Consider the following 22673-nt stretch of genomic DNA (forward strand, 5'->3'; position numbering starts at 1 on the left):
ACAATGAACAATGCTGGAACTAAGTGCTTGTGTTGCACAGTTCTACTAAACATTCCATTTCATGCATGCTCCGCCCACATGGTCAGGAATGTCAGGTGCTGCATGACCAAATGCTGCTCCCGTTGCCTAGCAATAACAGCTGTTTACTTTTGGGGTCTGGTTCATTATTTAATAAAGAAAACATGTCCAAATATTGGGTGCTGAGGCTCAGCACATATTCTAGCCTGCTGTGTGGGTGGGCAGCTAGAAATCACTGGTGGGCAACATGAGTGAGGAGAAAACTGGAGCAGCCAAGCAGGGAGCTGCAGGTTGCTGGTTTGAGTCTCTGTTCAGATGCTGGTGTCTCCTCTCTCTGAGATGTCTGCAAACAGTCCCAGATAAAACAATAAGGATAATAAACAACGTGACTAAAATAACAATTATGACTCTGATGTGTTTCATGTGTAGCAGGATGGCCTCTATACAGCAGTCGCTGCAAGCATCCACATCGCCACACTCACTTTTCTTTAAGCAGGCGTGCTGGGCTCCTCCTAAGGAAAGTTTGAAACTTCATTTCCTTCATGCTGGTGAACTTTTTACCAAATATTTTCATCAAAGCTTCTCCATCACTGACAGGGATTGTTTGGATCTTCACACTCATCTCCACCAACCCTAAAAAATGAGTCTCACTTTGCTCATATAATGCCAGGAGTGTCTCCATATTCCACAAAAGTCTGTGCAAACATGTAACAGTATCCCATATTCATATGAATATTATTGATATTATAACAAAAGCTGTCACCAACACAATTGTCCCAAGTGCTTTTTTATTAGTTATTGCAAATGCTTGATCGCAGTTCTTGCTAGATGACAAAACCACTTATTAGGTTTAGAAGGAAATGACTTTTTCTACATGAGGTAAAGTTGGAGCTGTTTCCCCAAACTAAATGAAACCATCATTTAAAAAACTACAATCTGTATTTACTCTGAACATCTGTGTTAACATTTGAAACTGGAAACATGTAAGTGTAACAAACATGTTAAAACATAAGAAATCAGGAAGGGGCATGTATAGGAATTTCTTTTACTTATGTATTAATCAGATTATTTTATTGTATGATACCTTGGTGCCACTGGATTTAAACATGTCTCACACTCATACAGTAAGACAGATGGTGGGGGTGTAGTAAGGAAGTTGGGGGGAAGCAGACAACTCCACAGGAAGAGTCTTTTGTCTCTTCGAGGACTCTGGGAGGTAACAAGGGAGTGTGAACCTTAAGGTGTGAAACAGCTGTGTGCTGCCTTTTGTTCCTGGAGAAGGTATTTAACTGAGAGCCATGCTGGGCTCAGGGAGACTCTGCTGACCGTCTGTCCCGCGGTCATGCAGGGACTTCATCAAGCTTGGTTGTCTGTTCTTTGTGTGTTTGATTAAAGAATGTTAGCTACCGCTCACCGCTCGTCTGCAGGCTTTATTTAATGGAAAACTTCCACAACAAAATGGCGATGAGGATGGGATGGTCCTACCAGCTGTTGAAGCGAAGGAATTGGAGGAGACACAGAACCGTGTGCTTTAGTTACCACCGAGACCATCAACTTTGAGGGGACTCCTGCACATGGGTGAGTTGTAGCTAACTTTGTATACAGTCATGAGGAGTTTTTTGTCTGGCCAAGCCGTGAAGTGCTTGCTGCTCCGGAGTTCGAGTCTCCGGAAGGAAAATCCTGGGGTTCAAGCCCCCAGGCTTGTGTTCGGTACCGGTGTTGTGCAAAGAAAAGCAGTCGTCTGCCAGAAAGTAATTGCAAAAACACCGGTCCATCACAGGGAACGGTGGTTCGAGTCCACTGTTGATAATCACTGTCTTGTTTCTTTATGTTGTTATGGGTTCTTAAGAATGACACCATTACTTGAAGAGAAGGTATTTTATCGAACTGTGGTTCACATGTAAACAAAGCTTCGCCATCACAGTCTACTCAGAGGTAACTCCCTCTTCTCTCTAGCTCCCCCTGCAGTCTAGGAGTATTAACAACATAAAACATGATACTAGGCAAATAAGGATTTGCTGTTATCATTACATCTTCCTTTTTTTTCAACAATAAAATAACATACCTACTTTCACAAACATAAACAGTCTCTATTTGTTTTTTACTTGTTAAACCAGGCTTTATCAAAGTAACGTTAACAACACAACTAGTTTTCAACAATTATGGTCCATTCAACACTAGTAACCAAACATAGTGAAACTTGCATAGATACTAAGACATCATCTTCCAAACAACATGTCAACACATTACATCTGTTCAATCAGTCTCATAGGTGGCTTTACTTGTCTTACAGATCTTCTCAGTGTTTGTTCTTGTGTATGCATAGGTGTTTCAGGTGATAGTGTCTCATGTGTGTGTTGGAGTTGTTCAGCAGCCTCCAACCTCTGCTCCACTACTACTGGTCCCTTAAGAAGATCTCGGCGATTTCTTCTCAGCATAGCTCCATCTTCTCTCTGAATGATGTATGATCGTGGTTGATCTTTCCTTAGAACAGTTGCTTTCTGTGCCCATGTGTTGGTTTTGTCTTTGAATCTCACTTGATCCCCAGCATGCAGTTCAGGTAGGTTTTTTGTTCCTCTGTCATAATAGAACTTCTGCTTTGCTTTTTGTTGCTCCTTAAACTTCTTCACGCATTTTCCCTCTTTTGTTTTAAGCAGATTATCCTGAATGGGCAGGTTTGATCTCAGGCATCGTCCCATAAGAAGCTGTGCTGGTGACATACCACACTCAAGTGGTGTTGTGCGGTATACTAGCAGGCTTTGGTAGAAGTCAGCACCACTGTCTCTCGCCTTACTCATCAGCCTCTTCACTGTTTGGACGGACTTTTCCACTAGTCCATTAGATTGTGGGTAGTGCGGGCTTGATGTTGTGTGAAAAAGTCCCATTCCTTGGCAAACTGTCCAAACCTAATATTGGAGAATTGTGGTCCATTGTCTGTGAACACTTCACTTGGCACACCGTGTCGTGCAAATACAGCTTTCATAGAGGTGATTACAGCCTCTGCTGTTGTTGTTTGCAGTCTACATACTTCCGGATACAAAGAGTAGTAGTCTGTGACTGCAATATAGTCCTTTCCTCCAGACACAAAGAGGTCAGCCCCCACTTTCTGATATGGTCGGTCTGGCACTGGGTGCGGCTTTAGTGGCTCGGCAGGATTGCTTGCTTGATATGTCAGACATGTTGAACAGTTCGACACTTCATTTGTCACATCCTGATTAATCCGTGGCCAGTACATCACCTCACGTGCTCTCCTTTTACATTTTTCCATGCCTAGATGCCCTGCGTGTATCTTTTTGAGCATCTCTCCTCGCAGGCTCTTTGGGATGACAATTTTACTTCCCTTGAACACCACATCATCCACTACAGACAGTTCTGCTCTGCAGTTCCAGTACTCATGAATAACAGGTGAGCAGTTTTGCTTACAGCTGGGCCATCCATCTATGATGGTTTTGCGCAGTGCTTGTAACGTTCCATCTTTGCTTGTCTCCGTTCTGATGAGCTCCATCTTCCCTTCTGCGACAGGAAGTGCACTTGTGACCATGCTCACATATGCTCTTACATCATCATCCATCTTGGTGTTCGCTGGCTCATTCGGATCAACAGCTCGGGATAATGTGTCAGCTGTGTACATCAGCTTGCCAGGTGTGTACATCACGTTAAGCGTGTAACGTTGCAGCCGGATCATCATTTTTTGGATTCTCAGTGGACAGTCATTTAGTGGTTTTTGGAACAATGCTATCAGTGGCTTGTGGTCAGTTTCAACACTGATGGCCTGCCCAGACACAAACTGGTGAAATCTCTCACATGCGTACATTATGCTGAGCAGTTCTTTTTCAATCTGTGCATATCTTGTCTCTGCGTCTGTCATGGATCGTGATGCATATGCAACAGGCTGCCACTCATCATACTTCTGCAGAAGAACAGCTCCAAGCCCACTCTGTGATGCATCTGATGAGATCTTAATAGGTCTCATTGGATCATAAAACTTCAGAACTGGTTCCTTTGTAAGCAGATCTTTCAAGTCACGCCATGCTTTCTCATGTTCATGATTCCACTCCCATTCGATTCTCTTTTCAGTTAGCTGTCTCAGTGGCGCCATTTTTTCTGAGAGATTGGGTATGAATTTTCCCATGTAGTTTATCATGCCATTAAATCTCTGCACATCTTTCTTGCATTGCGGCCTCGGCATGTTTTCAATTGCAGACACCTTTTGAGGATCTGGTCTGATGCCTTCACTGCTCAGGATATCTCCAACGAATGTCAGTTCCTTCGCCCCAAGCTGACATTTCTCTTTGTTCAGCTTCAGATTGGCTTTTCTGGTTGCTTCAAGAACATTTCTCAGTCTCATGTCATGTTCAGCTTTTGTGCTACCCCACACAATGATGTCATCCATTGACATGTCGACTCCTTCCAGGTGTTCATAGATCATGTGTATTGTCTTGTGATACACCTCAGGTGCTGAAGCAATGCCAAACGGCAGTCGCCGGAATCTGTACCTGCCAAATGGGCTGTTGAACGTGCACAGTTTTGAACTTGCTTCGTCCAGCTTCAGTTGCCAAAATCCTGATGAAGCGTCTAGCTTGCTAAAGTACTTCGCTTTTGCAAACTGTGACATTATCTCTTCTCTTGTAGGTAGTTTGAAATGTTCTCTCTTTATTGCTCTATTCAGATCTCTAGGATCCATGCAAACTCTGAGCTTTCCAGTCTTTTTCTCCACAATAACAAGAGAACTCACCCACTCCGTTGGCTCATCGATCTTTTCAATCACTTCCAGGTTTTCCATCCTGTCCAACTCGGCTTTCAGTGGCTTTTGTAGAGCAAATGGTACTTTGCGGCATGGATGAATGACTGGTGTTACACTTTCATCGACTCTGATTGTGTGTTCTCCAGCAAGGCAACCAAGTCCCTGAAATAGGTCACCATATTCCTTCATCAACTCATTATAGTCCATGTCATCATCAGTTTCCACAACGAGCACTCTTTTCACTAGGTTCAGACTCTCACAGGCATGTAACCCTAGTATAGGCTGCACAGTCTTCGGCACCACAATGAATGTTAGCGTGTGCTCCTTGTCTTTGTGTGTCACTTTAACCATGCATTTTCCTTTCACAGGTATTTCTGCACCTGAGTATCCACTCACTTTCACCTTCGTTGCATGCATTTTAGGTCTAGGTCTGATTTTCTTGAACTCTGCTTCTGATATGACATTCACTTGAGCTCCAGTATCCAGCTTGACTTTCATGAGTGTGTCATTCACTTTGAGTGTCATTATCCAGTCCTTTTCACCTGTCTTATTGTCTGTCACTGCAGCTACATAGAGTTCCTCTGTGTCTTCTTCATCCACAGTATGGACTGCACTTTGTTTCAGGGTTTAAGCTTTGCAGCACCTAGCATAATGGTTATTTTGTTACATGTATTGCATCTTTTCCCATATGCTGGACATTTTTTAGGAGGATGTTGCATTCCGCAGCGACCACAAGTCTTTTCTTTTCTGTCCCTGTTTGCTGGCGATTTCAATTGCAGTTTCATTTCAGCGGCAGCACTCTCCTTTTTGACTCTGTGTGTGTTCTTATTCACAGCATCCACTCTGCAGCTGTCACTAAGCAGTTCTTTAGCTTGTGCCCTCACCGTTTCAGCTGCTCTGCACAGTGTTAATGCTTTTTCCAGGTCAATATTTTCCTCTCTCAGTAGCCTCTCTCTCAGACCGTTGTCTGGAATCCCACACACAAGTCTGTCTTTTATCAAAGAATCTGTCAGTCCTCCAAATTCACATGTTTTACTCCTGTTCTGCAGCTCTGTGACATACTGATCTATTGTCTCCCCTGTCTTCTGTACACATGTGAAGAATCTGTGCCTCTCAAATGTCACATTTCTCTTAGGTATGCAGTAAGCCTCAAACTTTTCCATTATTTTATTCAGCTTCATTCCGTCACCATCAGTAAACGTGAAGTTATTATAGACTTCCAGTGCCTCATCACCCACTATATGCAAAAACACTGACGCTTGCTTTTTATCACTTGCCTCGTCAAGTCCAATTGCTGACAGGTACAACGTGAAACGTTGCTTAAATCTTCTCCAATTTTCAGCCACATTTCCAGTCAACTGAAGAATCGGTGGTGGGTGTAAGCCGTCCATGCTTACGTCGCTAGGTCTCTTTTCTCTCCCTCGGCGAGTTAGCTACACTACGTTCACTGCTAAGCTGATCCGTCGGTACTGCTATATTGTAGTCCGTTACCTTTCTTCAAGTCCATCTTCTGACACCATGTCTTGTTTCTGTATGTTGTTATGGGTTCTTAAGAATGACACCATTACTTGAAGAGAAGGTATTTTATCGAACTGTGGTTCACATGTAAACAAAGCTTCGCCATCACAGTCTACTCAGAGGTAACTCCCTCTGCTCTCTAGCTCCCCCTGCAGTCTAGGAGTATTAACAACATAAAACATGATACTAGGCAAATAAGGATTTGCTGTTATCATTACAATCACCTCTGCACAATACAGTGTGCGGAGTGACGGTATTTTAGCACTTTTCTGCCGAGAAGGGAAGAAGGCCATTGCAAGGGATGCTCTGAATGTAAATATGGGATCCAGATCCAGTAGTGGCGGACGTTTCACCCAGCGGCCAGAGATAAAACTCAATATTTGACTGTATGGTAAGAAATGTGAGTACAAGTATGTTGTGAGATGAAAGAGAATGGTTGTGTGGGAAAAGTTGATATGTGTGTAAAAAGAGTGAAAAATGGGGTTAAAAATGTTGAAAATTGGGAACAAAAACAAGAAAAGAAAAAAAAAGAGAGGAGTGTAGAAATGTGTGTAAAAGTTGTTTCCAACTAGCGGGAGAAGGTGGTACTCCAACTCCCCTAGGGTGGACACACACAAAATTAGCAGAATTGTTGATGAAAATAAACAATAAAATAGGAAGAGGGTTTGGTGTTCTTCAATGTAGGGCAACTACAATCTCTCTGGGTTTTTAATACATGGTCTAAAAATGGCTGCCACACATCAAAGAAATTACTAAGTTTGTCCGCTAATGTGGCCCTAATTCTCTCCATATGCAGTAGAGCAGTCAGTTCTGTTAGCCACATTTTGAATTGAGGTACAATATCCGACTTCCAGAGAGTCAAGATAATTTTCTTAGCATTCCGAAAAAAACTGTAGTTTGTGCAGCAGAGCTTAGGTGTAAAAGGGAAGAGGAAGATCCAAACAATGCAGTTACTGGGTCCGGCTCTAATGTGCAATTATAGATATCAGAAAAACATTTAAAAATATCCAACCAATAGTTATGCAATTTCGGGCAAGTCTAAAATAAATTATACAGTGTTATCCACATAATGCTTTGCTGGTCACAAGTTGTTAGCCAGTGAAGGTGCAGGTCCACAATCTGAAGAAAGCCTTTGGTGTCAGATTTTGTCCTGTTTGAGGCCATGACAAGCACAATAGTTTAGCACAGTTCATGTCCTGACTGGGCAACACAAAAAGATAAATCTGCATTCACACAAGGTAAAACACTCCAGCTTGGGCAATAAATGAATAAATAATCACTGCACTGCAAAACTCCATCAGCTGTTTCTCCCGTGCACTGGGGCTTCTCTTCTGCTATCAACAATCAGTTGCAGCATCACTAAGCTTTCCTCCATTTCTATGTGGTTCAACTTCATCTTTAGATAGAAAAGAGGAAAAAAGAGAGGGCACAGAGAAGTTTTAATGGTAATTAATGGTATGTTGTGAAAATGACTTTGCATTCACGTTTGCTATGAATGCCATTATTAGCCTTTATCTTTGATAGGCTTTGAAATATTGGCAAACTGCAGTGCTTATTTTGTTGTCAGAGTTTGAAAATGTGCAAACTCAAACCATTTATTTACATGATAGGAAGCTTTTAGTACATTTTTTCATCTTTTCACTCTCTGACTGATAAGTCTCAGTCATGCCCACATTTCTGTTCCTGTAACTCACATACCCCCAGACTTCATAGTTAGCGTTGCTGGTCTTGTGTTATAAAACCAATATCAAAGTTTTGTCCTTGTTAAATTAGACCTAAAAAGGTAATAGGGAGGGGGAGGGCTGGGTGTTGGTGTTGGGGTGGGGTTGAAAACAATGAGCACATCCGATCCCCTGCTGCAGGAAATGCTTGGAATCTAATCCACTAAAAGTGATATTCATCGTCACCTAAAAAGGAGAAGCTGTCAAACCAATAACTTTATACTTTGGTTAGTTTGGATCGTTAGATCTTGGCAACTAAAAGCCAACCAATCAACTACTTTAAAAATAATAAAATATTAAATTATATCAAAATCACCTTAACTGGAGAGAATTTCTATAAATTTTAGAAGCCAGTTTACACCTCATACTCTCCGCTTCCTGTTCTTCGACAAGCTCCTCATTAGTATTTCTCCAAACCACAGCCTCAGATCCATGATTATTCTATCGGTCAAAGCTTTGATATACAACATATCGTGGAACCGAATGTACCGGTAACTTTTGATCAATTAGATTCACGATCATTAATTATTTTAATTATTATTTTTTAATTGTTATGACTCATGTATCCTAATCTTTTATCCCTATTCATATTTATATTGTTTCCTTTTCATCATGTATCTTTAATCATTCAGTGTGTTTCCCATTTTTCAGATTCACTGTAACAGTGGACCCAAATGAAATATGTAACACGAGGAGAACATTTAACTATTTTTTTTAAAGGTCAAGAATATGCAAACTAGAAGTGGTGCAAACAAAGCCATGAGGAAACACTTCAGTCCTGGGTGAGCATGAGCACAATGGAGAAAAGAAAGAAAGAGAAGCCTTGTGCAAATAACAGTCATCAGCATGTAAAAGAAATCAAATGAGCAAACTTGGAAGCCAGAGCAATACTACAACACAAGCAGACAGAACAATCTAGCTGAGAGTGAGAAGATGAACTGATGCATATAATACCAGAAGTGAGTGATGACTGAATCCAATCAGGATTGGTGTGCCAGGCAAGAAACACTAGGAGCCACGTACTCTTTAAATCTCTTTATACAATCTATCTCTTTATATCAAGATAGATATAGAGATAGGAGGAATGTGTTATTGCATCAATTTGATTATTTGGTTGTATCTTTTAATGGCGTTATAAATATTCAGCATTACTGCAAATGAGAGGTAGAGCTCAGTGATTCTTAGAGTTCAAAGAAATAAAGTTTAAAATGACATTTTAATGCTATCTCGTTGCTCATTTTAAAGCTCCATTTAAAACTATTCCTCATTCTTCAATAATACTACTGAAATGTGGGCACTTTGTGAGTTGCAAACACACATTATGTCAGTAGTAGTGTTAGCATCAGCAGTCTTTCTTCCTGCACAGACTGTGTTACATGTTGCTCCACTTGACTGGATCAGCCAGGTCTAAATCTGAAATCTATACGTTTTTTTAATTGTACTCATATATTTATTGTTACCAGGACTTTTAAATGAAAGTGCATTTCACAAGTGCAACAGTTGTGGTCTTTAAATTATTCTGGGGCAAACAGTAGATTATATTTCTCAAGTATCCTACAAAGTGCTGCAAGAATGTGTTGGACAATTTGCTCTGACACAACAACATACAGCTCTTTATTTTCAACATGATATGCTGCATGCTGACTTTCTGTGATTCCCACACTTTTATCAGCCTTGTTTTCAATGTTGCTTTTTTAAATTCTTATCTCATACCAGTTCAATTCCACATATTATGCCAGCCTAGATGGAAAAATTACTCAATTTGAGGAAAGTAAACAGTTTTTTAATCCATGTAATGTCACTTAAATTAAGAGGAAAATTCAGACTAGAGCATGTCTGTGGTAAAATAGAGCAGTCCGCTGCAGTAGTGCTAGCCTAGCATAGCAGAATACAGAAACAAAAGAGCCTGATTGTGATCAGGGATTCCACCTGTACTCCTGCAGTCTGAGCTCCCCCTCACTTACAGGAAGTGTGAATACCAGGTGCTTTCCAAAAGCTGATTGTGTAATGATATGCTGCCTTACTAGATCAGGAGGTAAATATACACAAATTTACAGTAACCACCTCTGCTGTTTAGTTATGAACGGGAATGTATTTTGTTGCTTTTAAAGCCCATTTTTAAAAATATGAGAGATAAGAGGTAAATAGAAGCTCCAGCTCCTACAGTGTGTCACCTCTGGCTCGAGACGTAAAGAAGGCCGTCTGCTAATTGGTCCACTTCCTGGCTGCTCCAGTCTACATGCCAAAGTGTCCTTGCGCAAGATACTGAACAGAAATGTAGGAGTGTTTGCAAAATCTTCTTGCTCAGCAGTATCTCTGTAATTTTACAGCAAGGTCTTTAAATCTGATTACATTATTCCTTTCCATAGCGTGACCCCTGGTGGTATCGTCCATCACAGTGTTGACCTACTTCACAAGATAGCAATATGGACCCTAGTTGAGGGACATAAATGAAATAACTGCATGTCAGCTTAGTAACATCTGATGATAAATAGCTTTAAAGAACAGTTTTTAAAATATAATTGAAATGGGTTTTTTTAATACAAGGATTTTTCTAATAAAAGATCTGATTATAATAATGTATAGAGCACAATCAGAATAACCATATAAAGTGCATTACAGTGCATTTTAATTAAGAGTATAACACAATTAACATTTGCATCTGTATATTCAGATCTTATTGAAGTGATATGTGGATGTGCAGAGGTCTTTACCTGCCTTATTGATGAAGATGAATGATGAGAAACTTGAGTTTAGAATTTCAGTGCCCAAATGTTGAATTCTTCTCTGATGCAAACATTGTACTACGAGTGATGGTGAATATAACTGTTAATGTGTTTGCACTGCCTTAATTAGTCTTGTTATTAAGAACTGATGAATAAAGACAGAGGCAAACAACAGTAGTAAATTGAAAGTAAACCTGTCATAATCATTAGTGCTGGCAGAAAAGAAAATAATAACAGTACTATAACGTAAAACTTTTTTCAGTCACTGCTGGTTTTCCACATAGAATCTAAGACCATTGTCCTCTGGCTTTTACTGCTGCCAAGATCCAAGTGAGAAAAGAGATTACCTGCTAAAAATTAGGGCTGGACCGATCTGATATACAGTATCAGTATCGGGCCGATCCTGACCTAAGAAAAAAAATCTAATCCGATCCATTAAATATCGCAAAAGCACCTCACAAAACCTGCAACATGGCGCAATCCAGATAGTGACCTTAGCACGTCGGAGCAGTATGGTGTCACGTGACAGAGCGGCTGTTGTGTGCGAGACCTGTCGGTGGTCTGGAGTTCATACTAAAAGCGTTTGGAGCTTCGCTGCGTGCTGCCAAGGTGGGTCTCCCTGACAAAATCAGTGTTGCCAACGCCTCAGTAAGGAAAATTGCTATTGGCTGCTCTAAAAGTCGCTAGAAGGCACTAAATGACATCATTGCCTAATTTGCATAATTGGTCATGTTTGTAAACTACAGTGTAGGAGAGAGAAATGACATCATGGAAGAGACATAAAGTGAGTAAAAAACATTCTAAATACATTTAGGCATTTATATTTACAAGTTACATTTCTTTTAGCAATTTATTTATTTATTCATTTTGCTTTTTAAGTAGTTTTAAACCACACAAGAATAAGGATAAAAGAAGAACATTTTTAACCACAATGTTGCTAACAAACTACATTAGCGATCTAAATGGACCAAAAACAGACAGTAGAAATAAACAGTGGCAATGCGAAAAAGTGATGGGGTCTGGTCCTAATTCAGGCTGATTGGGGTTTTTTTGTTTGTTTTCCAGACATCCAGGGTGTGCTAGCTCACAGAAAGAGTGGGTCATTCTCATTTTCGTCAAGTTTCTCTACTGCAGGATCAGCAACTGTAGCACTTGACTTAAATGAGTAAGCAGCTGATGTGCCAAGAAGCTGCTAAACATTATCAAGCAGCTGGTGCTCATAGCAAGCATCACCAGACAGCTTCAGTCCATATCGGATGTACAGGATGGAGTTAAGGCTCTGCAAGGACATCTGATTTCTAAGTTTGCTTTTTACCTCACTCATCTGGCTGAATACTCGCTCAACTTCAGCATTTGAGTGTGGCAAGGACAACACAGACAGCAGCCATGGCAAGTTCTTGAAATGGGTTGATATCAGCTGCATCCCTGTACTTCCAAACCCAGTGTTGGGAAGGTTACTTTTAAAATGTATTCCACTACAGATTACAGAATACCTGCCCTAAAATGTATTTTGTAACGAATTCCGTTATGTTACCCAATAAGTGTAACGTATTCTGAATACTTTAGATTACTTACTATATTATCAAGCTTTTTGCAACTACATGAATGTACTATTACTGCAGGTTACTCGCCATACCAATACAACTAGATTTTTAAATCTTGATATAAAATGAGTAACAGTAGGGTGGACATTAGATGAGGCTGCATAGAAAACAGGTCCGCGGCTCCGAATCGTATTAAAGGGACCTCTGGCTAATACGTCGGGTTCCCTGTCGGCTCGTAGCCGAAAACTAGCTTTACTTTGTTGTCAAGTTTGTTAGTGAGAGACAGAGAGAGGTGTTGAAAGGCTGCTGCAACTGAACTTATTGTTTCGGAGGAAAACACGAACACGGTGTACAGTCGAGTCTTAATAGCTTACTTACAACTGGGCTCGTCAGGCACTCTTCTTGGCTGCAGTGGTTATTATCAGTGATGGGAATAACGGCGTTACAAGTAACGGCGTTACTAACGGTGTTACTTTTTTCAGTAACGAGTAATCTAACTAATTACTATTCCTATCGTTACAACGCCGTTACAGTTACTAACAAGAAAACGCAGTCCGTTACTATTTTTCAACAAACAGACGGTTGAAGTTGTGTTCAGTTTACCGCATCTTATATCACTTGCGCGGAAGTAGCTGACTACGTAAGTAATCTGGGTGCTACACCTTTAAGCAGCTGCACGCGCTCCCGCAGACGGTAATCACAATCACTGTCTAGCACAACACCTGGAGCTAAAGGGGCAAAACAGTCGCATGACTGAGGAAGAATAAAGTAGTCGTGGTAAGCCAATCACATGACCACTTAAAGACAAAGCAACAAGGTGATATATACCAGTTTATAAACTGTGTTGGTAGGCCACGTAAAACCAGAGTCATGATAAACAATATATACGCGGCGTTTTTCCTCAATAGTTTCGTCACGTTTGCTGTCTAAGGACAGCGCAGCGAGCGCTCTCTGCTTATGAGCAAAAAAAAAAAAAACTGGGGAAGTTTTAGGAGTGACGGCGAGAGAGAGAGAGAGAGAGAGCAGAAAAAGAGAGAGAGCGAGTTTTGAGATGTGAGAGATTTGTGACGTTTAAGGTGTTTGGGGTGTGTAGTTAATGTGTTGTCTTGTGTAGTTAGTGTGTAGTGTTGTGGATAGTTTTGTGTTGTGTGTCAGAACAATGAGGCGACTGCTGAATGGAAACAGGAGCAGTGACACACCTGCTGCTGTCACACCTGCAGGTATCAGGCTGTGATGTTCTCCTTTATAGTGGACAGAAATTATTTTTTTGGAGTGGCACAGATAATTTGTGTGGCATCTTATTGAATGCAGAACAGCTGATTGTTCTGTAAACAGTTTGAAATGATTATTTAGAAAAAGGGTAAAAGGTAAAAGGCTGCAAATAACTTGTTTGCAAAACTTGTGCATATGATTTTAAAATTCACAATTTATATTTGCATTTAAAGTTATGAAATATGATTCAATAAACATGTTTGTGGTTGTTACAGTAAAAAATAGAACTTTTTCTACTCGGATTTTATGTTTTTTGTCTGATTTTAGATCAATTGTGTTAATACAGTTTGTCAAAATGAAAACATAACTGTAAATTCAGACACGTGAGGTTGTGCTGATGATACCAAACAAGGCAAAGTAAAACGTTTTTAAAGGTGAAATGTAGAGGAAACATCCAAAGTAGTTAAAAATGGCCGATTATACCCTGGTTAAATGTTTTTTTTTTACAGTAACACAATAGTTACTTTTCAAGTAATAATTAATTTTAGAATATTGTAACTCAGTTACTAACTCAGTTACTTTTTTGAAGAAGTAACTAGTAAATATAATTAATTACTTTTTCAAAGTAACTTGCCCAACACTGGTTATTATTATATTTACATGCTTCCAGATCCCGTTTCTGCTCGGTGACAACTCGTACTTTTCCACTCGCCTTTCTCTCCCTCCCTCGCTCACAGACACATAACGGGTATGGCAGTCCATACTCCCTGCAGCACGGACTACACTGCCCATGAGGCTACATTCTTTGGGGCGATGCCTGTAACACTCTGCCTATTGCCTTCATGTTAAATCACTTTTTGTGAATATTTTTTTTTCTTCACATCATTTTGCAAATAGACTAAAAAGCCGCAAATAGAGGTGACATGATTGAGACACGGGCATTAGAGCCACTTAATGCGTGTTTTGCTTGGGTGGAATTACCAAAAATAGAGAGAGCATAGCCTAATATATGAAACAGGAAAAGACCGCCATGTAATCCATTTATTTCAACAAAGTAACTGTATTCTGAATACCACCCTTTTAAATGGTACCTGTAATGTAATACAGCTACTCATATTTTGTGTTTTAAATACGTAACAGCGGTACATGTATTCCATTTGTAACGCTAAGTTATTTAAGGACTAGTTTATGTCAATGGATGAATTTACTGACTGACGCGCAGAAGAAATAGTTCTTTATGGAGCCTAGATGGTGTGAATGATGAGACCAAAAACTGCAATGTCTTGTACCAAAAATATATTGAATAAATAGGGGCAAGGGGAAATGGAACGAAATAATTAATACAACACACAACGTAAATGTCCACAATTAAATAATAAATCAGTGCTGTGATTTTTCTGTGCAAGAGTCCTTTTGCTAAGAGTCCTTTTCTTTTTAAAGTTCACTTTTAAGGTATTCCTCCTTGGGGTCCAGCTTCATACAATGGGGAAATATGTCCGTAATCCAAAGACGGCTAAGTGGGGGAAAAGAGGGGGAAACAAAGGATGGTCCTACCGGCTCGCCACTTCAATATGAAGAAGATCAAATTCAAAGGGGGGAAAAAAAACCTGACCGCTGAGTTTAAAGTTTAAAGATGAATTGAGGAGAGAAAACGCTTTGTTTTCCAATACCGCTCTAAATGCCATAAGCTCACAGCCACAGCAGGAGTCGAACCCGGAAGTATCCCTCCACAGCCGGTTTTCAGAGTTGCCGTGACGTGAAAGGAGCCAATCAGAAGAGGGACCTCAAATCAGCTGACGTGGGTCATGTGACAGGCAGTAGTTGATATGGGTTACACGTTACTCCCCAACACTGTCCAAATCTCACTCCAGAAGTCTATTGTGTTTTTTGTCTCACTCCATTTACTAAGATGGATGGTACGTCATTGGTGGCCGATCTTATCTATCACTTCAGGGGAGAAGCCGAGGAGTTTAGCAATTTTTTCTATTTCTCCAGGGCTCTTGTTGTGCTTTAGAGTTTCCTCCACATTGAAAACTGACATGTACTGCAATGCCTCAATATTGTCTGGCAGTCTCACCTTCAACTCATTAGTGAGGGATATGGTGAAGGCTACACACTGCTTTCTGACATTTTTTTTATCCTCAGGCGCAAGGTGCAACTCAACTGCTTTGGACTCAAAAAGGTAACTGAGGTATGGTTTGGAACTGATGTATCCCTCTTGGTTCTTTGAGTACATCAACATTTGCCAGTGGATTCAGCACCCTGCTGCTCACAGACTTGATCAGGCTAACCAAGCTGTACCTGTTCTTCTTCAAAAGCCTTGATGGCGGTCTGTACCTGTTGGGTCTGCGCTTCCACAGGCCCGCTAGTTCAGAGACTCATCACTCATGAAGAAAGCAAGACAATGACGGAACCGGGCTTTACTTGCTAGCAAGGGAGGATGGTCGGAACCAGGCTCTTGGAGCTGAACACTCGTCACCTGTTTCCTAGCCAACTTCGAATAAACAGCCTTCCTTGCAGCCTTTTATTCTGAGAATACAAGCACCACCCATTGTAAAAAGCCCCATGGAAAACTCTGTGTGTGTGTGTGTGTGTGTGTGTGTGTGTGTGTGTGTGTGTGTGTGTTCATGTGCACGTGAGTGTGTTTGTGTTTGGGGGCGTGTTTGTGTGACCTCCTGCTCACCAAAGGGTAATGGAACAGTGTTCAGCGATAGCTAATGCCATGGTGGCTTCGGCCTTTTATGAAGAGTCAGTTTTTTTTAGTAAGAAACGGCAGTTTCATTTGGGCGGTACTGTTATAAGGCTTTGCCTTTTGAGTATGTTTTTGTGTTAGCATGTGTTTTTTCACATCACTCAGTTTGGCATAGAAATCAGCCTTGCAATACAGGCAGCATGCGCTTGTATCATCTCCAATAAACTGCTTCAACCAGCCCTTAAATTCAGGGTTTGATTCCCACTCTTTCCTGTATTTTTGAGTGTACAGTTGAGACTGAGACATGATGAGCTAGCTAGCTAGATGTTTAGCTTATGTCACAGAGAGGCACACACACAATGGAGGAAATGAGTAAGTGACTGTGTTGGAATGATGTTTTAGTGCACCGATTTAGTTTAGACAAAGAAAAATGAACATTTACCCCTGTTCCCCAGGGCGGGAGCAGTGGATTCGCTCATGTGCGATTCATTTGCAGTTTGTACGCGTAAGGGTGAACATCTCCTGCTCTGACAGCTGCTGGGGGCGACTGCTGCGTGAGGACTATCCTCCGCCTGTGAACGCTTTGGCATGGGCAATGTGCCCACGGAAGCACCGGCTGCTTGTTGACAGTAAGAGCGATACGTGGTTTCATGTCAAAAAGTGGGTGGTCTGAAAAAGTCGCTAAATATAACAAAGTCGTTAAGTTGGCAGCACTGGACAAAATTGGGCAGTTAGTAGAGCAGTTAGTTGTTATAAGAAGTGTTTGTGAACTAAAAATGAAAAATGTGGGATACTGTTTGTCCATGGACAGCCCAGCGTGTGCTCCCGGTGCAGGGGAAATAACTTCTGTCAGGGAGACCTACCTCGGCTAAACAGTTTTGTGGTTCGGAAAAAAAAAAAGAAAAACACTTTTTTTCATCCTTATTTTAAGTTTTGTATAGAAATTACCTGCATTGGCCTGCATTGTGGGTATATTTTAGTTAGACCCTGCATGTATAATTTTGAGCCTGTGTGAAAGAAAGTTAAAAATAAATTAACTCTTGTGCAACCAGTTCATTTCTTTAAAGTTACTAAAGATGTAGCTTGCCATCACCAGTGTGTGAATGTGTGTGTGAATGGGTGGATGACAGGTTGTGTAAAGCGCTTTGGGGTCCTTAGGGACTAGAAAAGCGCTATACAAATACAGGCCATTTACCATTTACCATGTATCCTGTAAAAGCCTTTCGGTAACTAAAAATGAACATCTGTGAAAAACATACCCTGAAGCCCTAAATAATACATTAAGACAGGTGGGGTTCCGTATAACGATGGGCTTCCATGCACACAGTGATGTCATTAGATATACTGACCTTTAAATAACTAAAGCACAACTTTAACTTTAGCAAACTTTACAAGGCTGTGTATTTATTTTGGACGTTCACTTTATACATATTCCAGTAGCTCAGATTGAGGACTGAGAAATGAGGACTCACCCTGAGCTCCTCTATTCCAATTTAAAAATAACAAGTGAGCATAAAAACAACATTTGATGGAACATATGCCCACATTCCCCAAGTGGAAGAACAGTGTGAAGTTGATACATATGCATTCACATCTCAGCACTTGACCTACAGTGACCTCCTCCAGGCTTTGCAGCAGAAACTGATACATTTCTCATAAATCTCCTATTTGGACTTTTCTTTTTCTTTTATTTATTTATTTGATTTATATGCAATTTTTTTCTGTTTTATTTGATCATTTTCATAATTAGTAATAGTCTTTTATATTTACCTAAATATGGCATTTACATTATAGAAGTTAATATCTCTCTGAAATTGCTGTTTGGTCTTGTCTGATATGAACAGTTTTTACATAACAGCACCCCTCAGCATAGTAAATTATAGCAAACATAAGGGTCCCTATGCATCACGCATTGGCTGCAGATTTGCTAGCTGTACATCCACGATGTCTCCTCTATGGTGTTACAGCATCCCTAAGGTGGAGACCACAGTCACCAATAGTGCTTTATATTGTAATGTAAAGACTTGGGATGTGTGCAACTTGTCAATTAATTGTTAAATAGTGGCTCAGAGTAGAGCCGCTACTCCTTCCCACTGAAAGGAGCAGTTGAGATGGTCGCCCCATGGCCAAGGTGGGCCAGGCATGTCCTTCTTGGATGAAGCTGCAGGGAGGACTACAGAGAGAGATTACAGCAATCAGCTGGCCTGGCTCCAGATAAGCTGGAGGAGGTGGCGAGAGGGAGGTCTGGGTTTCCCTGGTTAGGCTGCTACCTCCCCCTGATCCCAGATAAGCAGATGAAAATGATTTACTTCACGGCACAATGAGCCACACTTTTCAGTCACGATTTACTTGCTTTTCCAGATTATTTTTGTCATATTTTAAACATATATGAACATTTTTTGTAGTAACATGTTTTTATATCATATTTAACATTGGTTTATTTTAAGTGTTTTCTTCTTCATTGTCTTGTTTGGAGTATAACATGCAATGCTCACAATGCACGATGCAAGGTGTGGCACAGTTAAGCGACATGTGATTAATGGTTGCAAATATCTTTTTATTAGTTTTTGACAAGGGTGGAGTGCCCACTCCGGGTCGGGGATGAGTTCCTGCCCCAAGTGGAGGAGTTCAAGTATCTCGGGGTCTTGTTCGCGAGTGATGGGAGAAGGGAGCCGGAGATCGACAGACGGATTGGGGCTGCAGCTGCAGTAATGCGGACGCTGCACCGGTCCGTCGTGGTGAAGAGGGAGCTGAGTGTAAAAGCGAAGCTCTCAATTTACCGGTCGATCTACGTCCCTACCCTCACCTATGGCCACGAGCTGTGGGTAGTGACCGAAAGAACGAGATCGCGGATACAAGCGGCAGAAATGAGCTTCCTCCGAAGGGTGGCTGGCCCCTCCCTTAGAGATAGGGTGAGAAGTTCGGCCATCCAGGAGGGGCTCAGAGTAGAGCAGCTGCTGCTCCACATCGAAAGGAGCCAGCTGAGGTGGTTCGGGCATCTGACAAGGATGCCTCCTGGGCGCCTCCTGGGTGAGGTGTTCCAGGCATGTCCCACCGGGAGGAGGCCCCGGGGCAGACCCAGGACACGCTGGAGAGATTATATCTCTCGGCTGGCCTGGGAACGCCTTGGTATTCCCCCGGATAAGCTGGAGGAGGTGGCTGGGGAGAGGGAGGTCTGGGCCTCTTTGCTTAGGCTGCTGCCCCCGCGACCCGGCCCCGGACAAAGCGGATGAAGATGGATGGATGGATGGATGGATGGATAGTTTTTGACATTGTCCATTAAATGGTTCTCTAATTTAACTTAATATCTGAGAGTTTCTTTGTCTTAGACTAGTCGATTTGTCCAAATTTTTTTCCTCCTTTAGTCAACTAAGAAATTAGTCGCCAGGAAAAGCCTGAGTAAAGACCTGAGGTCGAAATTAACGGATGTATGGCGTTTCTTAACAACCACGCGTCATCTGGTGTCAGATGACTGCATAACATTTAGGACACAATCATTTATCAGCATTGAGTATCAATTAAAAATTTAACAACTAAAATAAGTAAGTCTGTAGTAAGTAGTATGTCTGATACTGACTCGTGACCACAACGACGATTAGTTGGCTAGTCAGCTAGTCGCACACATCCCTAATTCTAACCTCTGTTAATTAATAGAGCTGAATGTTACAATTGTTGCAACATTGTACACTGTTCATTTTTATACAAGTTGGGCATTGTTATAACTACGTTTTGCTCATTACTGTTGCATGAAAACCTTTATTAAACCTTTCATTGAAGATTTACAAAGACAAATATAAAGATTTATTGTGATCTGTGTGGAAAAGGCTCATGTTGGGTCTTATGGACTGTATGCTAATTATAGCCCTACAAATTTTAGAAAAACATAGTCAGCAATATAAAGTAAAGTTTCCAAACTGATGAAAATATATGCAACAGCAGTAATATTCTGCATTGCACATGGCATAAAATGATATTTCATACATTTTAGTTTCCATTGTTAAACATAGCTGTTTTTCTTTTTCAGGCACTCTCTGAAAAATTACTGCCACAATGTAATCAGACTTTTGGTTTGAAGTAAAGTTTGCAACAAAAAACTTCAATAGCATCGTGATATCCCAATCTATATCATACTGGCATTTTGTTACCAAGAAAAAGGAAAGTAATTCCAAGTTCGGGACCTGAATGCTGCAGTGGCATGACACGCTGTTAATGACGACTATCTGAATCATCATTTGCAGATTCGGCCGCAGTGCCCTCAGTTTGTAAAAATTTACTTTAGTTGTAACGATGGAGGACTTTGACCCATTTTACCGTCATTAATGAACCTTGCCTATTTGAGCAGTGGTTCACAGCATGAAGCAGGAAATAAAGCGTGCTCTTGTGTCTCACAAGGGTCACTCCCCCATTCTGTTTCTGACAGTGTGGACGGAGGTTGCTGAGTTTCAGTCTTAATCCCTGTCTTACAAACTGAGATTGCCTGAGAATGGTGGACGCCCTTCTGGGGCAGGGCTCACAGTTCACAACTCACCAGTCTGGTTTTAGGACAGGGATTTTACCTGAGCTTGTACACTTACACAGATGTCCACACCAGTGGCATCATTTTTAATATTGTTTTTTTTTAAGTTATAAAATTTTTGTGACATTGTCAGGTCATGGTGATCCACTGTGGCTTCGCAGCAAGAAGCTTCCTGGTTTGAATCATCTTGCTTTGGGCCTTTCTCAGCAGTTTAAAAAATTCCATTTGATGTAAGCCAATATATTTATCCAATTTATCCATCACACCAGCCCTATATAACACTTCCCAATGGTACAGTATTTTCAGCACTGTTGTCACAGCAATTGTTTGTTGAGGAGGTTTTGGTGTTTCAGGGGCTCAGAGACACAAATCTTAACATGACCTCACTCGGAGTATTTCTTATTTGAAACTTTGTATCAGGTTGTCATTTTTTTCCTAAATCCTGCAACAACTATCCCTGATGCCTTCACACAAAACTGCTGTGAATGCAAAAAGTAAGTATGGGATGACTAATGTATTTTTGCGATTGTCTGCACCACCATTATTGTTTTCACCTGCTGTTGTCTTAACATGCACCCTGTTTCCAAACTGTGTCTCACTGGGTAATCCATCCTCTGTGTATATACTGTCATTTTTCCATTTTTCAAGAGGTCTGACATTCCCTTGAGCTCCTGTTGTGGTGCCCTATTTTTGCTCTTATGTTTGTCCCCATGTGTTAATGTTCCTTATGTGTGTTTTTGGATTTAAGTGTCATGGTCCGGGTGTGTGCCAGTGTGTCTCCCTCCGAGCCGGCGTCTCCACCCCTGGGAGGGGCCTCAGTGTTTTTGCTGATCGTTGACATCTGTGGGTAATTAGCCGGGGGACTCATAAGGCCAGCGTTCTCAATCTCTCTTCGCCAGATTCTCTGCTAAACATCAGTCAGTGCAGGCCACCACCATAATTTCCTACCTGCCTCTCTGCCTCCACGCCAGGAGTTTTTGGATTTACACACCCGGATTACTCCCCCTCTATGTCATCTCCGACCTCCGTTGGCAAGTACACAGTACGAAGGAGGATTTTGAGCCAAACAACATATTCATATGCCTCCTTATCTATGTTTTGAACATTTGCATTCTGTTACAGTGACCCCGACCTTTTCCTGGACCTTTTGTGACTTGCTTTCCAGTCCAATCCCCGGACCCGGACCAGATCATTATTTAGTTAACGTCTACGCTCACCTTTTGTTTATGAATATTTTGTGTGCACATTAAACATTATTCTTAAAATATATTTTCGAGCTGTTCGGCGTCTTGCGTTTGAGTCCTGTCACTCGTCTGAAACGGTCCCGGCCGTAACATTAAGTTTCACGTTCCCTCATTATCTCTTTCTTATTTTGAACTCTTTGGCTCTACCATAATTAAAGGCTTGTTCTTGGTTATTGCTTTCCTCATATCGGACACTCCTCACAGTCCCAATCATTCTTTTTCTTGTGTCTTGTCTTGAGTGATTAAAAAGCATGGTTTTTGCAATTAATGGAGCCCCTGACCTAGAAAAAAGCCAGAAAATGGATGGATGGAAAACCACAAATGTTTGCAAAGCCTTTCTCAGGTATTCCAAAGTTAAGTTGTCCCAAAATCAGCTCTGTCCAAGCTCTCTACTTTTTGGGATTATACACATAATCAGTGGCCATTAAGGGAGCTGTCTGAGGAGCAGTAGATGAATTTGACTCATTTGTGACAGTAAACATTGTATTTTAGTCAATTTATTTAAATACTATAAGATCAAACTTAATCTATCAACCTGAGCTCATACACTGTACATTTTCCTTAAAATAATTAAGAAGGAAACCTCGCTGTTTAAAATATGAGAATACAAGCAGTTCATTGTAAAAACACTAGCTGCATATTCAAGTAAGAGAGCGTGTAAAAGAAAGCATGTAGCTAAATGCACTGGAAGACATGTTCACATTGTGTTTCATCAACAGAGAAAGAAAATCAAAATTT

At 41.0% G+C, this 22673-nt stretch overlaps 1 long non-coding RNA gene across 1 annotated transcript; it reads left to right on the forward strand.

The window, feature by feature from the left end:
• Positions 1-851: 851 nt before the first annotated feature.
• LOC145430825 (uncharacterized) lies at positions 852-21958 on the forward strand. The gene is made up of 2 exons (XR_013911148.1): positions 852-1596; positions 21440-21958. It is a non-coding gene; the product is annotated as an uncharacterized LOC145430825 (long non-coding RNA).
• Positions 21959-22673: the final 715 nt, after the last annotated feature.

Source organism: Astatotilapia calliptera, chromosome 9 (assembly GCF_964374335.1).
Source record: "Astatotilapia calliptera chromosome 9, fAstCal68.1, whole genome shotgun sequence".
NCBI classification, from domain to species: domain Eukaryota; kingdom Metazoa; phylum Chordata; class Actinopteri; order Cichliformes; family Cichlidae; genus Astatotilapia; species Astatotilapia calliptera.